The sequence below is a fragment of the Dasypus novemcinctus genome, chromosome 22 (assembly GCF_030445035.2).
Source record: "Dasypus novemcinctus isolate mDasNov1 chromosome 22, mDasNov1.1.hap2, whole genome shotgun sequence".
In the NCBI taxonomy this organism is placed as follows: domain Eukaryota; kingdom Metazoa; phylum Chordata; class Mammalia; order Cingulata; family Dasypodidae; genus Dasypus; species Dasypus novemcinctus.
The window spans coordinates 55,686,881-55,710,221 of record NC_080694.1 but is presented as its reverse complement, the minus strand read 5'-3'; positions in this window follow the sequence as shown (position 1 = coordinate 55,710,221).

Below are 23,341 nucleotides of genomic sequence, written 5' to 3'. Positions count from 1 at the left end.
GGTAACTGGCTGTGCCCCTTGCAGTGCAAGCTCTCGAAGCAGGAGCCAACTGCTCTATTAAGGACGGGTATCAGGTCACATGGGATGAGCAAACAAATCCCCTGTCCACCCGGCACTCTATATGCAGTTCATTTATTAAAGCTCATCACAGGGGAATGATTGGAGTCTGGTTTATTTTGGTAAATCCCAGAATCACTGTCATTAAACTTCCCTTTGGCTCATTTCTTCATAGACCCCTTATTTCCACATTTATTTGATTGATTTTAGAATGAGACAAAGTATAAATTTTGAAACAAATTTCTTTTCATTTTCAAAGTCCTTGTGCTATTAGAAATAAAGCTGTATATATATGTTTTCAATTATGCTACAAATTTCACAGAATTCCTTTTTTTTTTTTTTTTGAGGTACTGGGGCCTGGGGATTGAACCCAGTACTTCATATGTGGGAAACCGGCACTCAACCACTGAGGCACATCAGCGGCCCTGAGTTGTTTTCATTTGTTTTGTTTGTTGTTTGTTTTTGGTTATTTTTAGGAGTCACCAGGAACCAGATCTGGGACCTCCCATGTGGGAAGCAGGTGCTCAACCACTTGAACCACCTCTGCTTCCTACAGAATTCCTTTCTATAAATGGGAAAACAAAGGCAGGATCAGAAAGTAGATTTCACTGGATTGTACAAAAGGTCACCATCTTCGCCTGAAAGAGCTGAACAGCTCCTCGACTCAATGCTGGATTCCTATTTACATTTAAAACAATAGATTTTATTCCTTCCATGAGACACTATTAGTCTGAAAATTCAGGCTGAGCCGTTTGTTATTGTATGTCATTCTAAGGAATGTTCTAAGGGTAGGATTTGGGTTGATTACTGCAGTATTCTCAAAGACGAGTAAAACAGCCCTAGACAATTATTTTTTACCCTACTGGTGTTGAATAGCTGATTTGTGTTCATTGGTTTAGGCCTGTTTTAGTCAAATGTAAGCTCAGAAATATTCCAACGACCATGTTTATTGAGCCTCATGGAAGACAAACCTATAAAAATGCATTGCTCTAAGGCCATCTTTTGCCTCAGTTTGTAGTCTGTAAAAGGATCTGATTTGAAAGTGGAGGAATGGGGGAAAAATCATGTAGTAAATTATCCTAAGGCTACATCGTCCAATGTTATTAGTTCGAGATCTCCATAAAAAAAGTATGGAGTTTAATGGTGTTTCATTCTCTTATTTTGAAAACAGCATTAGAATGGGGAGATTCAGGGGTCATTTCATGACCAATGCAATGACTTCATACTTTTTTTTTTAGTACATAAAAATGCACCTTTAATTTTTACTGGGAAAAAAAATAACCAAATCAACTAAGCAAGTGAAACGTCATAACTCAATGGATGTTAAATCTTGGCTGACTATGTCTAGTCCTCCCAAGGATTTGAACTAACACTACTGTCATTTTCTATAAGAACTTATTTAAAAAGCCATGGCATGGATATTTTTTTAAGTGTCAGCAGATTATCAAATCACAATGAATGAAAATTTGATTGACCACCCAGTTCAGAGTTGAGATTATGAAAAGGCATTCAATGTAGCACACTTGATCAAAACAGTCTGTGGTAGAGCCTACCAATGTATTTCTATTTCCAGTCCTTCTCTCCTTACTGGATACAACAGTGACCCTTCCCTTTGAACTGCTGCAGGGGCTGGATGGACTTTGTGTTGGCCCCACTATCACAAGGTGAGCTATCATCTGTGTAGGAACGACAATGCACTTCATACTTAGTGATCAAGAGGGGAAGCATCAGGCAGACCCATATAACTAGTTTTAGTCAAACAGAGATAAACAAAGGTGACATATGCAATTTTTGGTGCAAGGCAATGAAGAACTGGTATGCCACCTCTGTGGTTGCTTACACAGCCATGCTGAGGCTAGAGGACATGGGTTGAATTGGAGCCTGGATCCCTGTGACCAATTGAATGGAGAAAAGCCCCTGCTAACTGCACCAGATTTGGGTGAGCCAGAAACAACCTTATGGTATGGCAAATCACTGAGTTTAATTATTATCTGGACTCATGTAGTGTCACTAAATCACACCGTTGTCCAGACTTCTCTGTCATCTAAACCTGAACATTTGAGCCCTCAAATGTTTTCTAGTTCCTACATCTTCTCTTTGGCCAGAATCAAATGAATTCATTTTCTACCTATCTTTCCTGGGTGCATAAATCTTAATGTCTAAATGTGTTTCATTGCCAATTTTTAAAAATTGATTAGGGGAAAAGGATGTGACTCAATCAATTGGGCTCCCGGCTACTACATAGGAGGTCCAGGGTTCAATGCCCAGGGCCTCCTAGGGAGGGCAAGCTGGCCCATGCGGTGAGCTGGTACACGTGGAGTGCCGGCCCACACTGGAATGCTGCCACACAGGAGTGCTCCCCTCTGTGGGAATGCCACCCAGCATGGTAAAGCCACCCCATGCAGGAGTGCCAGCTGACACTGAGAGCTGGCGGAGCAAGATGGCGCAACAAGAGACACAGATGAGAGAAAATAAGAAGACATAGCAGACCAGGGAACTGAGGTGGTGCAAGAGAGTAATCACCTCTCTCCCACTCTGGAAGGTCGCAGGATTGGTTCCCAGAGCTGCCTAATGAGAATACAAGCAGACACAGAAGAACACACAGTGAATGGACACAGAGAGCAGACAATGGGGAACTGAGTGGGGAGAGGGCGGCAGTGTGTGTGTGAAATAACTAAAAAAATAAATCTTTGAAAAAAAAAGGATTAGATGAACTCTAAGGTACCTATCTCAGTTTGCTATGGCTTCTGAAACAGGGAAAAAGACTGGTTGGCTTAAACAATGGGAATGCATGATCTCACAGTTTTGGAGGCTAGATGTCCAAAATTAAGGTGTCAGCAAGAGCATGCTTCCCCCAAAGTCTGTAGAATTCAAGGAAGGCTTGCCAGCAAACTGCGACTCAATCTCTATTTCCATCATGTGGCCATCTCCTCCTTCTGTCTCCTACTGTGTCCAAATTTCCTCTGCTGATAAAGACTCCAGTCATGCTAGATCAAGACCCACCCTGATTCAGTTTAACCTCTGCTTAACCAATAACATCTTCAAAGATCCTATTTACAAATGGGTTCACAGCTAGAGGACTAGAGCCTAGGAAGCTGGACATGTCTTTGTGGGGCAGATGAATCAGTCCATAACAGTACCTTTAAAAAGTAGCATTCTACAATGCTTTGAATGTAATTTAATTAACTATAACAAGATTAGTTGCTGGGATCTAAAGTGTGTCTTAAAGATATACAAAGAGAAATCTGACAAATTGACAATCAAAATATTTCTTTGGGCATACTATATTAAGTAACGTAGAAAAAAATTTTTAATAAAAACTGGAAATAAATAGTAAAATTGGTTCTAAACTTTGGATATTAGTCTAGGGACAAAATTATTTATTGTTGCTTTTTTGTTGGTATTATTTAGGCATAAATTGATTAAAATGAGGTCAGGTAAATAAATTTAAAAATTACCTTTGACTATAAATAAAAATTAAATGTGTTCATTTTATATCAATAAATCTTTATTGATCTAGTTATGGCCACTCAGAATGCTCAGTTCTGGAACGAGATTTTAAGAAGGTAGCATTTTAGTTTCTTAGCTGCTAAAACAAGGGGAATGTATTGGCTCACGGTTTGGGAAGTCCAAAATCAGGCATCAGGAGGATGATGCTTTCTCCTCGAAGACCGTGGCCTTCTGGGACCGGCTTCTGGCGATCCTTGGTTTCCTTGGCTTTTCCGTTGCATGGCGGCACACGTGGCCGCATCTTCTACCTTCTCTTCTGGGTTCCCTGGACTTCCAGGTTCCTGCCTCTCCCTATGGCTTCTGTCCATCTGGCTTTCATTCCGCTTATTAAGGTCTCTAGTAATATGAATTAAAGTCTGAATTGGGCCTCACCTTAGCTGAAGTAACTTCATTAAAACTCCTATTTGCAATGAGTTCACACCCATGCGAATGGATTAAGACCATGTTTTTCTGGGGTACACAACTCCAAGCCACCACATATAGGATCCAAGCCCTCAAGGAATCCACGGAAACAATAAAAAGTGAAAGGGAATGTATAACATACCTGCAGTTGTGAGCCAGTACTGACATGGGGTAGAGGGACAGTGAGACCAGTTAGGTACTAGATATATAAATCATCATTCTACATCCCAGTTTCTTTCCCTTTGAAAGGATTACGAAATTGCCAGAGTAAAGATTTTTACATGAATAGATAATTATTTCAAATAAAGAAAAGGTTAGAATTGTAAGAAAGACAGAAATTACCAAATTGGGGTGTGGTTTAATAAAATAATGTAGGAATAGAGTAGCATTTTTACAAAATCATTCACTTGAAAATATGTCAAGAAACACAAAGTCATCTTTAACAGGCAGTGCGTAAGACAATAATAAGTCACATATAGGAGATATCTTATTCGTGTAGTTGTTTATCTGTAAGCAAATAGTAAATGCTATGTTTTCTGTAAGTCCTCGACCCAAAGCCCTAAAAGTCTGAAAAAGCCTTTAGATTTTCCCTTTAATAATAAAAAATAATAATTTTAACTATGAGAAGCTGGAATGTATAGCAGAATTATTTTCTTTTTAAAATCTTTACTAAGGACTCCAGGCCTAAGAAAGAAAAAGCAGGAGAAGGGATTTAGAAATAACAACACAAACTAGCAATAACTTAGAAGTTTAATTGGAAAAAAGGGAGAAGAGAGATGGGTTAAATTTACTTTGATATTTTGGAGACAGATGATTGGGGCGAATTGGACAGGACAGCTTTGTCTTAATCCTTACTTGTAGAAGTAGGTGCTTAACATATGTAATAAACAGCAATGACTATAAATATATTTTGTAAGTAAAAAAATGGGAATAATACATACAATGTGAACTACAAATAACATTTCTTCACAGTCTCCTGAATTTTATAAACAATCTCAGAAGTAGCTTCACAATCATTAGTCAATGAAGGCAAGATGTCAAAAAAGAAAAAGGAGCAGCTTTATAATGAGGAATAGGTGTAATTATAGTTATTATCACAGAGAAAATGAGGCAGAACAAGTGAAAAGAATCAAAATGTGATCAAGGATCAATTTAAAATACATTCTTGTCTTCCTGTAAATACCATATAATACCTCTCAAAAAAATTAATCACACATTTCGATAAGCCCATTTAATTTTTTTAAGTCTTAATCCATTATTAAACTCAAAATTCTCAGAGACCCAAATGTATTTTATTTAATCCTCACACACAGGTAGATGGTAATAGTTATAAGACTAATTTTTCCCATCGATGTAATTGGAAAAATGAGCTACTCGTCCGTTTTACACAACTAATAATTAACAGAACTAGGATTCTAATTCTGATGTCTTCCCATGTTGCTGGGCTAACTTCCAGGACATTTCCCTTTATTGCAGAATATTTAACAATTCCTTCCCAGTTTCCCAATCCCTTCCCATTCTTTCAGAATAAAGTTTAATATAGCAAAATATGAATTGCCAAATACATAGAAGGAAGGGTCTGGGTGTTACAAAATCAAGTACATTTACAGCTTCCCACCTCTATTCTGCTTCCTCAATACAAGTTATTTTGGTATCTTCACCTAATTAATCTTCCCTTGTTTATGAGGGACGGACATTCATAGGAAAGTCCCACATGTGTTATATTTTGTGCAGACAAGTCTGGCAAACTTTCAGGTTTAGAAATGGTAGTCTTCCCTACTGTGTAAATCCAAAGTATCATTCATTCTGGAAGCAATTTGAAGGGATGAATCAGCTAAATAAAAGGACATCAAGGCCAATGTCTGTCTGAATTAGCCCTTTTGGTTTGTCTTACTCACCATGTTTAATTGGCATTGGGACCGTACAACCTGACCTAACTGAACAACATTGTATTACCACCAAAAAATGATAAGGTGGTTCCTGATAAACTGGAAGACTCTTGTACCTGGTTCACTGTAGTAACAGGAACCAACTGAGTCAAGCACATAATGGATTAGCTGAAGAAATGGTTACTCAGACAAGCCTTTGAGACATTGAGGACATTGTCAAAATCTGCTAATTATCCTAAAAGCATTTGGGTCTTGGGCTGTGTCATCTTATCGTAGCATGCCTCATACAGTTCTGTTTTGTATTTATAAAGTGCTTGGACTTTTATTAGCTATTTGTCACAAGATGTGTCAATCTTTACCTCTCTATTTTCACCACATGAGGCGGCAACATGGTGTAGATACATTAAATGCTGTGCCCTGGGCTCTGAATCTTTGCTGACCTGTTAGAGCACAATGTCACTGCAATATGGGGGTGGGAGTGAGTGGGAGGGTATGTTAAACCTTGCTCCAATGTTCTTTGTGTCATTTTTCTGGAATACATGTCTGTATTCAGGGAAAATGAATGCATGTAATATGAAAAAGATTTTGTTGGACCATTCTTCTGTTTCAAGTCAGACGTAAGGTTAGATGACAAAATATCCACATGCATGAGACTCAGAACTGGTATCATATTTTGTCAGGCTGCTTTCTTGCTTGTTTCATTTTGTTTGTCTCATAAGATGAGTGGAGAAGATCCCAGTGGGTCTGGAAAGCATTAGTGGTAAATTCTAAGTATAAAGCTCATCTGTACCACTTTCCCTTAATGAACATCTAATCCAGAAAAACAACATGCAGTGCCTGTTGTCAGGGCCACTCAGCTGCTCTCCACATCCCAGGAGGGATTCCAGTTTTCCTGGAGGAGGACTGAAAGTCCATGCAATATCCATTATGCCCTGAACTCATGCATGGATATTTGGTGAAGACAGAGTCTACAGACTTGACTGAAGTGAAAACTGATCCAGACCTTTAGCTCTCCCCAAAATGCTTAAAAGCAAACCTAAAAAAGCATTAATACCAGAATATGTATGTCTACTTCCCTTGCTTATGATCAATAAATCCATACTGAGCATTGATTGCCATGAAGGCATTAAGATAAATAGTATGAGAATTAAAAGAGTTTGATGTAAATAAGACATCTTTTTAATAAGACTCTGAATAGGGAAAACAGATATATTAACACATAATCTAAAAACATTTAAATACACAAGTATATCTCTAAATGAATACTAGTGGTTATCTATGATATCAGTTCTACGAAACTGTTGCACTCCTGTGTTAGCCAAGAGGACCCCCCAGCAATCCTGACCTCCCAGAACTCATGCCCTTGTGTAGTCCCTTCCTATAGTGAATAGGGCTGATATGTGTGACTAATGGAATACTGTTGAATTGGCAGCTGCCATAATGGGAGGATGCTCAAGCAGCCTCAGTGGAGGAGTTCACGTGGCAAGAAACTGAGGCCGCCTCCCAACCGCCAGCACTAACTTGCCAGGCATGAGAGGGGGTCACCTTGATGCAGATCTTTCACCTTCTGCCAAGCCTTTACACAACAGGAGCCCCAGCTGATATCTTAACCAATCCCTCATGAGATATCATGAGTCAGAACTGCCAGGTTAAGCTGATCCTGGATTCCTGGCCTACAGAAACTATGTGAGACAAAAGCAAATGGTTTTATACTACTATGTTTAAGGGTAATCTATTATGCAACAACAGATAACTAATGCAACTTCTGTAATGCAATTCAACATTTTCCACTCTGTACTTTAGTCAAGAGCAAAGCATAATCTTTGAATTGCTGTTCCAAAATTAGTGTAAATTTAGTGAAGGAATTCCTTGTCTAGTTCCCCTCATCATCAAATTGGTAAAATGGCTGTCAGGAATCAGGGTATAATCCACAGTTCTACAAGATAAAGATTTTCTAAGCCTGCCTTTGCTGTTCCCTAACCTATTTGTAGACCCTGGAATTTTTGTGCAATTTTTCAAAAGTATTCATTACAAATAGCTATGTTGAAGTTTATGAAATTATCAAATTAGAGATGATTTAACATTATCCCTATACATAATTCCTATTCACCCCTGTTAATGAGTGGAAGGAAAAAAGGGGACATTATTTATTGCAGAGGAAATGGTCAGCCCTCCCATTGCATCCATGAAGTATGTGCTGTGCTTGTGAATGTTATATATAGGTGTGTCTCCATGAGCCGATCATTTGAAATTAATCCACTCATAAAAAAGTAGAGGAGTTAAACATTGAATTGGTATTTTGTGGGGAGTCTTTGATAACTTCATAAAGGAGGTAGGATTTATGCATGCATTTTATAGGAGCCAAGGGGCCAGGTGTGGTTGCAAAACAACCAGAAAGTTTGCCTAGAAATCTCAGATAATTCATGAAAAACTCAGAGGTGGGGTAAGGAGAGCAGGGAGAGTGTGGGTGAGTTGATACGGAGGACAATTTGTCTTGGTAGACCTGAGAATGTACAGTAGAATGCAATGAGAACTATGGATCTAAAGAACTTAAGCTGGAAGAGGGGGAGAGTGGAAACAGCTGTGTGATCACTCTATGTCTAATTTTATGTAAGTGAAAAGTAAAAAACACCAGAGGTGAGGTTTTAGAAGAAAGGGAGATCAGGGCCCAGAAAGTCTTAAGCCTCGATACTGTATCTAAAAAAGAACAGATGATTTGAGAGTCAAGCTATTTTTATCTGGAAGAAGTCAACCAGATGGATGAGTTCCCTCCAAACTCATCCACTGAGTTTCAAAGTTACCACTCCCTCTCTTTCCTGATTTTGACCCTCTTATCTCCACTCATTTCCTCATTATCTCACTAAATGATTCATTCATTCAATGAATGAGAATTTATCCAGTGTCCACTATGTTGCCATTGCTCATGGAACACTCAGGATCTTGCTGGAACCCAGAGGGACCTGGTACTTTACCCTCTGTAGATCTTCTTCCTCCAGGTACTACTCTGTGTTCAACCTCTTCTGCACTACTAATCCCTTACTTACCTATGATGAAATAGCTCCCAATTAGAAGTGAATTCATCATGTAGAACTCTTCCTTGACCCAATAGTGCTAAGCACCTACTGTTCACTCACTTCTGCTTCTCAGGTGTCTTAGAAGAGTACTAATACTCCCACTCCCTTTCATTCCTCAAGTCTCACCTCTTCCCACCTCTGCACTGAAACCACACTGGACCTTTATAAGGTCACTAATGAGTTCTCTATGAGTGCTCTATGATATTTAAAACAGTGTTCCATGACTCCATTTTCTCCTGGTTCTCCATGACCTGATGCCTTCTTCTCAGTATCAAATGACATCACCCACCTAAAGTTTTACCTAGAGTCCCACCCTCTGCCCTCTTTTCATGCCTGGCTCAAAGAAGTGATTTTATTCAAACACACCTTCTTCAATTACCATTCTGAATATTTAAGTTTTTTAGCAAATATTTCCTGAGTTCCTGCTGTATCCAGGCACTGTTATAGTTGCTGAGACAGGCATAAACAAAGCAAAAACCCTTGCCCTCACTGAGTGTATTTCTAGTCAGACAACACAGAAAATATATGTCAAGAAAGTATATGTGCTGGGATGAAGAGTTTTATAATCCTTAACTCTCTTTTTCAGGGTTTGATCTCTCTCTCTTCAGCCCAACAGCTATCTTTCCATCTGCCCTAAACAATTCTGTTAGCACTTAAACTCATTATCCCAACCTGAATTCACCAGGTCCTCTACTTGCTGCTCTCCCTTCCCCAAAATATATTTTCTTTTTAGTTATTTCTCAAAGAATTGAACCATCTTCTGCTCAGCTGCCTGAATTTTGATATATTTCTACAAAACCAGGGGTATTATTTTTCTAAAATCTAGGGGCAATGTCTTTCCCTTGCCAAAATTTCTTTAGTTGTTCTCCATCAAGGGTTAAGTCCAAAAATTCTTGGTATGGTGGAGAAAGTCTTTCACATTCTGCTGCCTGCTAATGTATATCTTCCAGCAAACTCTTTATTGCCCCCACATCCCTTTTCTCAAGTTGTTCTTTTTTTTTGCTTATTGTGTTCTCTCCCACTCAACCCATTCTCTATTTGGCTAATTCCAACTTAGGCATTCTTAAAGATTCAGCTGAATCATTTCTTCCTCTTGGAAGTACTGTCCTTTGCCTTCCCACTTAAAATTATGTTCCTAATGATTCTTTAAGTTCCCTTAACACCCAGAGACTTTTCCTTGACCTTAAACACATTATTTTGCAAATCATTATATTTCTTGTCTTTCTCCTAAATTTGACTATGACTTCCTTGAGGCTAAGAGCTGTTTTTTCTACCTCTTTCTCTACCACACCCCAGCACAGTTCCACCCATAACGGAAGTTCAGTAAAGGATTTGCAATAATTAAGGCATTCAGTACATTAGTGACTCACACGGTTGATGTGTGAACCATTTATCTGTACCAAAGTGAGCATATTTACAGTCCTACCTCTTATAGGAGTTATCCTTCTGGAATAATATATCATTTTTCATACACAGCTATGTCCTCTTCTGGGATTTTAAACTTGATAGTTGCGACTTGGTGAGATTTACTCCAACCTAGTTGCTAGGTAAACTTTTTATTTATTTTTCAATTTTCTTTAGGAGGAGAGCTGTGAGGTTTCCATTTGCATACACCTACTTTAAGCCAATAGCAGCTTATTAGAATATTATAAATCATTCCACAGCAACCATGTGTGTCCCTCACATGCTGTGATGAGAGCCTCTCTCATCATGATTACCCCAAATGAAAAAAGGCAACTGTTGTTTGTGTTTCTCCCTCAAGCCATTTTCGCCCCAGGCCAATTCAAGATCCTTGCTTTTATAGGAAAAAAAAAAAGGAGGAGAGGGGTAAATTCCAGAACTGTATTAATGAGAAAGAGATCTTTAAACCGTTCACTATTTACCCCAGCCTATAACATAATTTACGTGTTCAAATACCTCGGGGAGTATCATGTAGCTCCGTGGTGTGACTCTTCCCTTCTTACTAGCAGCAATTAAACTGGGCTGAGCCCATCCCAGCCTTTACTCACAGTCGGTGCTCACAGTGCCTGGTGGAGATGTCTGGACACAAGCACTGCCAGCTAAGCCTGGAAAGTGGACCTGAGCTGACTTAATATCACAGGGCATGAAAAGGAGTAAAATTGTGGCACTTGGTGAGATTGAGTTTTACAGCTTTCCCCATCGCCACAGCAAGACTACAAAGGAAGCGGTACTCTTTGGAGCCTCTTGAATGCTCGCCCTAAGGCATACTCTGTGTAGCTTTTTTGTAAAGGCAGAGAAATGGGGAGTGATCGTGTTCTAGGTAGATGTAGGCTGCTTGGGCTCCTGACCAAGCTACATATTCCTGGGACGAATGATTAACCTGCCACACGCAGCACCTTGGGAGAGATTGATAGAGGAGGTAGCAATGAACTAAGTCATAAGAAAGTAGATTAGACCAAATAGTAATATAAAACCATACCACCACTTATTAATAATTTACTTCTTCATCACATTTCTGGAGCATCTAGTCTATGCTAAGCCCTATTTCTTGGAGTGGGGGATAAATTAGTGAGCAAAACCAACAAAGTATAAATATAACAAATATATAGTGTGTTAGAGAGTATCAGGTATTATACTAACAAATAGGACACGATAAAGGATATCAGGAGAACTAAGGGAGGGTTTGTAATTTTAAATGGAGCCACATTGAGAAGGTGACTACTGAGCCAAGTTTAAAGAAGAGAGGACGTGAGCCATGTGGCCATTTGAAGACAGATTATACCATGCAGGGAGACAGTGCAAAACCCTAAGGCAGGAGCCTGGTGGTAATGTCTACAAAGACTCAAGGAGAACAAGGAGTCTAGAGCAGACTGAGCCAAGAGAATGTGGTAGAAAAGGAAGAAAAGAGATAAGAGACAACAGACTAGGGATGAGGGTAGATGGCATAGAGCCATTAGAAGGACTTTTCTTTTATTCTGAGAGTAAAGGGGAGTGATTGAAGAGTCTTGAGCAGAGGAGTGACATAAAAATGACTTAGGTTTTTATAGGCCTGCACTTGCCATGTTGAGATTAGGGAGATTATATCCGAGTCTAATCATGAAAGTACTGAGCAAATCACTTTGCTTAGCTATTTAATTCTTTTAGTAGTTATTATCCATTTTGTAGATGAAATGAATACAGAGAGCTGCAGTAACTTGATCAAGACCACACAGCTGGGGATTGTGGGAACATGATCAACAGGTTAGGCAGATAAGTCTTAGTTCTCACTAAAACAATAGAGGAGAAACCAGAAGCTGCCTTGAGGACCTGCTTTGAGGTACAGCAAACCAGGACACTGCTTTACAACTCCCAGAAGGGTGGAAGTCAGAGAGATGAAGAAGCCTACCACCAATAACTTGCATTGTTTTTAAACCTTTTTAGCTAATGATTAAAGAACATTGTCAAACTATTACTACTAAACAAAGTATTTTTCCCCTAACCAATCTGATTATTATCTTTATATCATTTATATATGAACATACATAAACAATTAAGTGTATAGTAAAAGTTGTGAACTTACAAAGCAAACATGCATAACATCATATAGGGGTCCCATACATCAACCCTCTACCAACACCTTGCATTGTCATGAGATGTTTGTTACAAACGATGAAAGAACACTGTCAAAATCTTATTACTACTAATCATAGTTCTTATCTTACATTTGGTGTGTTTTTACCCAACTCATCCTATTATTATTTTTAAATACGTTTTTTATGACAGAAGTTGTAAACTTATAAAACAATCATGCACATGTGCAGAATTCCCAAACAACAGCCCTCCATCAACACATCACAATATGGTGTGTCATTTGCTACAAATAAAATAATATCATCTGATTATTGCCATGTCCATAGTGTACATTTGGCTCCCATTTTCCATACTGCCTCAGTATCAACACAGTACATCTGTTGCATAGATGCAAGAATATTATATTATTACTACTAACCACAGTCCATAGGTCACTCCAGCTGTATTTTTCCCATACTTCTCCACATTCTCAACACCCTGCATTAGTGATATACATTTGTTTTAGCTTACAAAGGACATTCTTGCATCTGTACCATCAACCACAATTCTTACCCACCTCTTGGTGAGATTGAGTTTTACAGCTTTCCCCATTGCCACAGCAAGACTACAAAGGAAGCAGTACTCTTTGGAGCCTCTTGAATGCTCACTCTAAGCCATACTCTGTGTAGCTTTCTCTCAATTGGCATTTACATAACTAGACTACCATTTTCAGTCACATCCCCATTTATAAACTAGCTGTTACTCTCTGTGTGTTACCATCCACTCTATACATTTCCACACTTTTACAGTAAAGCTAATTAAAACTTCTACATACATTAAACATCAGTCGTCCACTCAGTTCTTCTCTTATCTCCTTTAAGAATCCACTACCTACCACCAGGTCTTGAAGATATTTTCCAATAATTTCTTCCAGAAATTTTATGGTTCTGGCTTTTATTTTTAGTTTTTTGATCCATTTTGAGTTAATTTTTGGATAAGGGGTGAGATAGGGGTCGTCTTTCCTTCTTCCAGCTATGGATGTCCAATTCTTTCAGCACCATTTGTTGGATTGTTCTGCCTGAGTTGTGTGAGTTTGAAAGGCTAATCAAAAATCATATGACCATACCTGTGAGGGTCTGTTTCTGAACCATAAATTTGGGTCCATTGGTCTGTTGTGTCTGTCTTTAGGCCAGTACCATGCTGTTTTTACCACTATAGGTAGGTATTATGATTTAAAGTCTGGAGATGAGGGTTCATTTTTCCTTTTTATGATGTTTCTGGCTATTCAGTATTCCTTACCCTTCCAAATAAACTTAATGATCGTGTTTTCAATTTTTTCTTTAATGCTGGTAGAATTTTTATTGGGATTGCATTAAATCTGTTTATCAATTTGAGTAGAATTGACATTTTAATGATATTTAGTATTCCAATCCATGAGCATGGAATGTTCTTCCAGTTATTTAGGGTTTTTTAAATTTGTTTTAACACTGAATTTTAGTTTTCTGAATACAACTGCTTTACATCATTATTTAGGTTTATTCCTGACTATTTGAGTTTTATCTGTCATATTTTATTTTCACCACTCTTTTGACACTTTTAATTACTTTTATTGATATAATCTTCATTTCAAGACTCCAGGCTCTTCTCTCCTGTCTTTTCTTTTCAGGCTCTAGCACACCCTTTATTATTTCCTAAAAATCTGGTCTCTTGCTTAGAAATTCTCTCAGTTTCTGTTTATCTGTGAATATTCTAACCTCGCCCTCATTTTCTGACAGACAGTCTTGCTGGATATAAGATTCTAGGCTGGAAGTTTTTCTGTTATAGTTATAGTATCTTAAATATATCAGACCACTGTCTTCTTGCCTCCATGGTGTCTGGTGAGAAATCAGCACTTAATCTTATTGGATATCCCTTATATGTTATGCATTTCTTTTCTCTTGCTGCTCTCAGAATTCTCTGTCTTTGTCCTTTGACATTCTGATGAGTATGTGTCTTAGAGTAGGTCTATTTGGATTTTTTCAGATGGGAGTACATTGTGCTTCTTGGACATGGATATCTGTGTCCTTCAATAGGGTTGGGAAATTTTCTGCTATTATTTCTTTAAATATTACTACTGCCTCTTTTTCCTTCTCTTCTCCTTCTGGAATACCCATGACATGTATGTTTGTATGCCTTTTGCTGTCATTTAGTTCCCTGAGACCTTGTTCAATTTTTTCCATTCTTTTCTTCATCTGTTCTTTTGTATGTTCCCTTTCAGAGGCCATTTCTTCAAGCTCACCAATCCTTTCTTCTGCCTTCTCAAATCTGTTATTATATGATTCCAGTGCTGTTTTAATTTCATTGATTGCAGCTTTCATTCCCATAAGATCTGCTATTTTTCTGTGTATGCTTTCAAATTCTTCTTTCTGATCATCCAGTGTCTTCTTAATATCCTTAATCTCTTTAGCCATCTCATTGAATTTATTAAGGATATTTGTTTGAACATCTATAATTAGTTTTCTCAACTCTTTTATGTCATCTGGAGGCTTATCTTGTTCTTTTAACTAGGTCACAGCATCCTGGTTCTTGGTGTGGATTGTAATTTTTTGTTGGTGTCTTCGTATCTGGCTTACTGGAGTATTTTTTCTGGGTGCAGTTTTTCTCTCTGGTTTAGGGTTTCCTATCATTTCTCCCTTGCTGGTTATGCAGTAGGAGCTAAGAATGTAGTTGGTTCTGTAATCTGTGGAGGCTCAAGCTGCCCTCATTGCACCAGGGACCAATGAAGCTTCTTCCCAACTTTCTTCTTTGCTGGGGGTAGGAACAGAGTCACAGCTACATAGAATAATCCACATGCAGGCCTAGACTGTAGTTGCCCAGAGACTGATGAAGCTTCACACCCTTTTCTCTCCTTCCTCTCGCAGGGATGGAGCTGCAGGTGTGGGCAGCAGTCTATGCAGTGCAGGTCCAAGATGACTGCAGTTGACCTGCTAGATTTATTATTTTCAGTCTATGCTAGCCAAAGTACCCTGCAGTTACCTGTATAGGCTGGTACAGAGCTCCTCAGCCTCCTCCCTGCTAGAGGCATGGCTGAAGCCAAGTCTAGGGCTGCAGGCTGATCTGTGTGAAAGAAACTGGTTCCTGCCAACAATGAAAGTTTCAGGCAGCCCAGCTTCCCCTCAGGCTGGGGGCAGACTCAGAATGGTGACTACTGGCCTCTTTCTGACTTGGGCCAGTTCTCACCCCAGTTGTTCCCAAGGTTATCTCTTAGCCAGCCAAGTCTCCCAATCAGTAGCTGAAATCGGCAACCAACCATCTCCTCCTCCCCTGTTTTTGGGAAATGGAGCTTCCAATTCCCATCACAGAACAGCTCCTGGGGTGGCTTGTGCCACCAGAGTAGGATAACCACTGGCCTCTGCTGCTTGGCCAGTAATTTCCTGGAGTGGCTGGTGCAGGTCCCCGCAGCTTCCTCCCTGCTGGAGGTGGCACTGGGGCCTAGGTTAGACCTGCCATATGTTCTCTATGGAAAGAAGCTTGTCCCCACTGGAACTGGGATTTTCAGTCCACCCCGCTTGCCCTTGTGCCAGGCATGGAGTTAAGATGTCAGCTCCCAGCCTCTTTCTGACCTGGACAGGCTCAAACTTAGCTGTTCTCAGGATCATACTGAAGCCCACTGAATTTCCTCATCATAGCTGAAATTGTTTCTCAGCTGTCTCTTTCTTCCCCTTTTTGGGCAAGTGGAGCTTTTAATTCCAGCCATGGAACAGCTCCTGAGGCAGCTTGTGCCTACAGTGGAGGATAAGCACCAGCCTCCGCAGCGAGGAGCACTCTACTTACAGTCTTCTCTGCAGACAGGCAGTCTCCTCCTTCCACTCCCCCAAGGACATTGCAGGATGCTCTTCTGACTTCCTGGAGCCCCCAAACAGGTGCTTCAGCTGGCTCCAGAGAGCTCTGGGTGTTTGCTAACTGCCCTGCAGCAGGTGCTAACTCTAAAAGCTCTTTACTCTGCTGCCATCTTGATGGTTCTCTATTGGGTTCATTTTTGAAAAAGTTTTGAATCACAGAAGGGATATAGCTGTGGCAGGGGAGAATCATTGGTGCAGGGGATCAGTGAAGGGAGATAAATGAGAGGAAGCTCACCTGGCATGCATTTAAGGCATATAAATGTGTTAAAATGTTCATGGGGCATTTTCATAGTTGGTGGAGATTCACACAATAACCAAAGGAATATCAAATTCCCATCCTGGGGAGCTCTGTTGTGGGAAACTGGCTTACCTCCTTATTGTAAATGTTACACCTGTTCTATTATAGATGTTGCAGTTGTTAGATGTTGCAGTTCCCTATTATTGTAGATAATATTGCATTTCTAATAGCAAACAGGTGCCTCGTAGTTTCCAATAAATATGAGGTGAAAACTAGGGTCAAGGCTCTTGGTTCCAAATGCTCTGTGTCCCCTGGTCCCAGCTTTATCTCCGCTCTTGTGTTGTTGTTCCTGTCCTTTGTTTTGTAAAGTCCTGTGTTGCCTTCCCTGTGAGCCAACCTATTGTGAGCTGATTGCAGCAATTGGTGCCCAAAGTGGGGCAAACAGGGACCCGAAGGGGAGAAGGATCTCCTCGAGCAAAACTAAAGTAATTGTGACTGTGCAGAGCCCCAAGTGATCTGGAAAACCTTCGAAGTCCTTGAGGGTTTGCTTGCATTTCCCCAGGAGATGGAGAACATCCTGTGTGGGTACTAGCTTGTCAGATAAAGCCATACCATGAATGCCAAGAGACAGCGAAAGTTCCTGTGGAACCCAGAACCTCTAGTCATGCTGAGGGAGAGACAGACCCTGGAAACTGCAACATCATCTACAATAATAGGGAACAACTGCAACATCTAACAACTGTAATATCTACAATAGAACATATATAACATTTACAATAAGGAACAGGTAAGACAATTTCCCACAATAGAGCTCAGCCACATTCTCTAATAGATCAGCAAGGATCCCCCAAGTACAGGGACAATGACTACTGAAGGAGGATGGTCCACTGATGGGCCCTTGATACTGATGACTGTGCATATGAACCTTTACTCTTGAAATTGAGAATTAGCCTAGTATTATAGGATACCTAAGAGTTGCTTCCTGGGAGCCTCCTTGTTGTTCAAATGTGGCCTCTCTCTAAGCTGAACTCAGCATATAAGTATATTACCTTACCCCTGGTGTGGGACATGACTCCTGGGAATGAGCCTCCCTGACACCAGGGGGTTACTACCAAGCACCAGCTGGCAATGCAACTGGAAAAAGACCTTGACCAAAGGGGGAAAAGGTAAAGACAAATGAGTTTGTATGACTAAGAGACTTCAAAGTGAGTTGGGAGGTCATTCCAGAGGTTACTCTTATGCATGTCTCAGTAGGATCTCTTTGGCTGCTAAATAGATACTACCCCTAATAGTGGGAGACATCTGGACACAATAGTCAGGTAGATAGCTCAGGACTTTGGTGCCTTGCCAGTGGGCCCTACTTTGGAATTTATGCTCCCCAGTGACAGAATTGGTCTCAGTTGTGGTTTCCCTACACATGGCTCTTCTCTCCTTCTATTTGAACCTATAATTAGTAGTAGAGTTGGTAGGTGTACTTTCAAGGGACTTAATCTTTGGGTTGTCCATGGGCCAGCTGGGCCCTGAATCCCATCAGATTTGTAACACCTACTCTCCAGTTCATTTTGGTCTCACCCAGGATAACTAACAGGGAGGTGATGATGGACAACTACCACACCAAGAATCAAGAGATTCTACAACTGCAAGCAAGAAAGTCTCATCCGTTGGCCCTCTGGGATCACAGCCCCTTCTCAATTAGATGTGGAGTTGACATCACCATCCCAGAATCCTCAGGATTGGGGAATGAACTATGGACTAATGTAGGCTTACTGGTATTCTATGTAAACTTATTGTGATTCTAGCAATGGAAGAAATTTTATCAGTGATATGGAGGCAGTGGCCACTGGAGGTTCTGAGGTCAGGGAGAGAGCAAACAGGTGTCATTGAGGGGCATTTTTGGGACTTGGGAAATGTCCTGAATGACATTGCAATGACAGATACAGGCCATATAAATATTGCCATAACCTACAGAATTCACTGTGAACAGAATTGTGAGGGAGAGTAAGCTACAATGTAAACTTTAGTCCACACTTAGTGGCAATGTTCCAAAATGTGTTCATCAACTGCAATGAATGTACCTCACTAATTTAATGTGGGAAAATGTGGGAGGTGTGGGGAGTGGGGCATATCGGAATCCCCTATATTTTCTATGTGACATTTGTATAATCTAAGTATCTTTAAAGAAAAAAACATTAAATTAAAGGAAAAAAAAAAAAAAGACCACACAGCTAGCAAATGATGGATCTAAGATATAAGTCCTGAAGTAAGCAATAATGTGTGTTTCCCAACTCCTAGAGCCATATTGATTCTGATTTGCTTGCATTCATACTTGACACTACTATTTGGCCCTTAGGTGTGTCAGGAAACTGTCCATAGGCTTTTGTGGCATTAACCATTTGAACTAATTTCCAGACCATATGGCTGATGTGACGGACAGCTTTGACCCAAATTGCTGACACTTTTAATAATTAATCAACTAGTTTCCTACTTAAAGAAGAAAGAGTTCCCTGTCTCTCTTCACTGATGAATTTTCAGATCACTTTCTACCCTTTCCTGAAGTTCCCCTATCATTAAGGAAATAGAACACTTGTTAGGTTACTAGCATCTGTTATTGTACCCTCTTCTTGTTATTAGCTCTATGATTCATCTAAAACATACTATGTTTTAAGACGCACATGTCAGAAACAATGATCAAATTAAACAAAAGTTCAGGCTACAATATGATCCAGCAATTCCTCTACTAGGAACACATCCAGAAGAATTGCAGACTGTGACATAATAGACATCTGCACACTGATGGTCATAGCGGTGTTGATCACAATTGCCGAAAGATGGAAAGAACCCAGGCAACCATCAACCAATGAATGGATAACCAAATGTGGTATATACATACAATGGAATACTATACTGCAGTAAGAAGAAATGAAATTGGGAAACATGATAACATGGATGAACCTTGAGGACATTATGCCAAGTGAAATAAGCCAGACACAAAAGAACAAATATTTCATGGTCTCACTAATAAGAACTAAATATGAAAAATAAATGCATGAGGTTACAACCTAGAGTACAAGTTATTAGGAGACAAGAGGAGGGCTGAGAAGGGGTAATGATGCTAATGTATGTAGAAGTTTTAATTATCTTGACTGTAAAAATATGGAAATGAATAGAGTTGATGGTAGCATATTATAGTGAGAAGCAGCTGGTTTATAAGTGGGATTGTGGCTGAAAAGTGTAGGCTAGGGGTATAAATGTCAATTAAAAGAAAGCTAGAAAATAATCTAGGGACTGAATAACAAAATAACCCCAGAGGGGAATGAGAATTGTAGTTAACAGTACAAATACAAGAATGTCCGTCTATGAACTAGAACAAATGTACATCACTTTTGCAAGGTGCTAAGAATGTAGAAAAGCATGGAAAAATACAATTAATGTAACCTATGGACTATAGTTAATAGCAATATGTAATATTCTTTCATCAATGCCAAAGATGTACTGTGTTAATAATAGGGGCGTATGGAAAAAATATGGCAAGTGTAACCCATGGACCATAGTTAGTGGTAATAGTCTGATGATATTATTTCATGATCCATAAGAAATGTTCCACCATGGTGTGGTATGTTGCTGAAAGGATGTTGTGTGGGATTTCTACACAGATGCATGATTATTTTGTAAGTTCACAACTTCTGAAATAAAAATACATATTTTTTAAAAGTTCAGGCAACAGTAATGATTAATAGTTTTCACTGAAGCCTGCTGAATGAAATAAATCCTTGTGATTATTTCCTGCATCCGTTTTCACACAAAACATCCCTGACTTCAGTTAAAAACAAAATGCAGAAAAGCTTGTACAATCAAATCAAGGAAGGTGAAAAAATACAAACTGACTAGAATCTTAGAGGTTTTGTATCTGCCCTAGAACAAAAAATTTGAAAAGAATTAATAGAATATAAGAAGTTCCTACTTATGCAGATAACCCCTGACTTTAGGAAAGAAATCAAAAAGCAAATGTCAGAACATCTCTCCTGCAAATTTAATTGATTATGCATGTTTAATTGATTATAAATGTTACAATTATCTTAGTAAGAGATTGTTAATTTGCTAGAATATCTGATTATTGGAATGCAAACATTAGTTTTCAAACTGTTTGTTTCAGTCTTCCTGAACATAATTAGGGATGGAAGATGACTATCTTGTGTTAGACATGCCAAGAATCTTGACCTTGTCATTTAGCTATATGTAAATAACTCAAAATATAGGTTCATGCCATTCTCTTTAGGTAAAAATTAGTCAAGTTTCAAAAGTTGTCATAGATTTCGAATGAACTAAATTTCAGAAACATTACAGCTTGCAAGAAGAAAATCCAAGGTTTTATTCAAATTATATAAGGCTCACAATCTATATTATCAGATGGAATGGTTTTGTCTATGTGATGCAAAGCATAAAAAAAGTAGTATCTAAATACTTTGCCTCATATGATGAACAGCATAACAACATCTGGATAATTGATTTACTAAGAAAACAAATACAAATGTGTTGGTGTAAAGAATACTTCGCATTCTTTGGTTAGAAAACCAGCCTTGAACTCTTTAGGGAGAAGTTCCTAATGAGAATAAATCTCATTAAACTTTCAGTGTGACCTATTTTAAGCTTGACTGGAAAACACATAATTGTTCCATTTGAAACCAGGAAGTAGAGCAAGTCAGCATCTTTGTAAAGTGTCTATTTATAGGTAGATGCCATAATGGTCCATAGGAAAGTCAACACTTTCCAATTTATAGAATCTGAGTGGAAACATACTTGTATGTGAGATTCATGAAATCCATCTCATTACTTTGTAGTCACACTCTACCTTTGTTTACTTATGTGTGCAATCCTCCAAATTACTTTTACCAAATCATTTAACAAAATTCTTTAAAAAAAGCAACAAACAAACATCTTTCTCCTGATTCAGTCATCATTTTCAGGGAACCTTTCTGTAGTGTTATTTTCATTGTTCTCTGGAGAAGGTTTTCAGCAGTTTATGAACCCCAATTTAGCATTTATATTTTGTTTGTGTTTCTTATTGCTTCAATGCTATGTGCAACTATTTTGGGGTATGGTTCTAAACTGAACAGTGAGATGCATCTTTCAAAACTGTTTTCCAAAGACCAGTGAGGTTGGACTCCTCAGTTCTGATGGTATTTTGGCAGTTGTAGAGACACTAACTAGCTATTGAAATCTTATCAAGCTTTTCTGTGTTTGATTGACTCCCACCAAATTCCAATGGGAAGCTATAATGTATACGTGACTTGACTTTATATGACTGAGGTATCCAATTCATTTAGTAGTGAGCAATACATTTTATCCTTACAGAAATAAATAGTTTTTCTTTTTTTCATTACATATACCCTCCAACCCCACACACCTGCACACATATATGCCACTAACCTAGATATGCCCAAAATGTAAGGGAATTAACTCTATAGAACAGGGTATGTGTTTATCTATTTCTCTATATCTCTGTTTATCCATATCTAAATACCATATCATCAGATATAAATTTAGCTTTCTACTGTCTAGATATAGATATACATCTTTTATAACTTTTATATATATCTTTACTATATCTTTTAATAGCATAAATATTGCATTTTTTGTTCTGCTAAATGAGTTGCTCAATTTATTTGCCTTTTGGATCCAAGCACCAAGTTTCTAACAAATCTGTCAGTCTCCAAGATCATGGTATAAGGTTTCCTTCAGAGCGAAGACATATTGAGGCATGCAGTGACTCATTTTTATGGATTAGTGTAGAACTGATTAACCATTTGCCAATGACTTTCCTCCTCCATTTACTCTTAACTCTGTGCCAATATCCTAGAGGTCATCATCCCCAAAAGATGTGTGGGGTGGAAAAGAGGACAAAATCCTATTATATCAATTTATTATTTACATTTAGTAGCTCTAGGAAAGGGTGTAAAAGAAAAACATGGGTTCTCCACTAATTCTGATATGATTACTTAGGATTTTTGTTAAGTGGTTCTCAAAAGATCATTTTGTTTTCTGTGCTCCGTGTCTGAACAAGCTTACAAAACAAGGGTCATTGGCAACCAATGAACTTTTTTACATGTAGCCTCTAATCAACCCATGATGCTGATTATAGGAATTCAACTGATGTCATATCCTGGTAATGTCCTTTGAAATCTGTGATTATTAAACCATCCTGTTGTCCTTCACAATTCCATCTGAAAACAACTGTATTTATTCCTTTTAACAGCTTTTGAGAATTCAGAAACTTGTCTGAAAGTGTGTGTGAGGAGATAAGAGATGACAGTGAGGAATAAAGCCCAGCACACATTAAAACAGCAGTAACAAATCGTTATATTCCATAACCAAGTCAAGCGTTGACGGATGTGGAAATGTCACCAATTGCCTTATCGGAGAACAGCAGAAAATCGGTTTTCCTGTCGGGCTCTAATTGAGAAGGCAGATGGAGATGAGCAGTCAGCGTGGCATTCCTGGGACATAACGAGCCACACGAGGCAGTGAGCAATAGATTAACCTTTCTGTTTGCGTATAGCTAGAACTGCATTTTATTTTATTCATTTTTAAAAAATATTACATTAAAAAAATATGAGGTCCCATTCAACCCCACCGTCCCCACCCCCCACTCCCCCTACAGCAACACTCTCTCCCATCATCATGACACATCCATTGCATTTGGTAAGTACATCTCTGGGCATCGCTGCACCTCATGGTCAATGGTCCACATTATAGCCCATACTTTCCCACGTTCCATCCAGT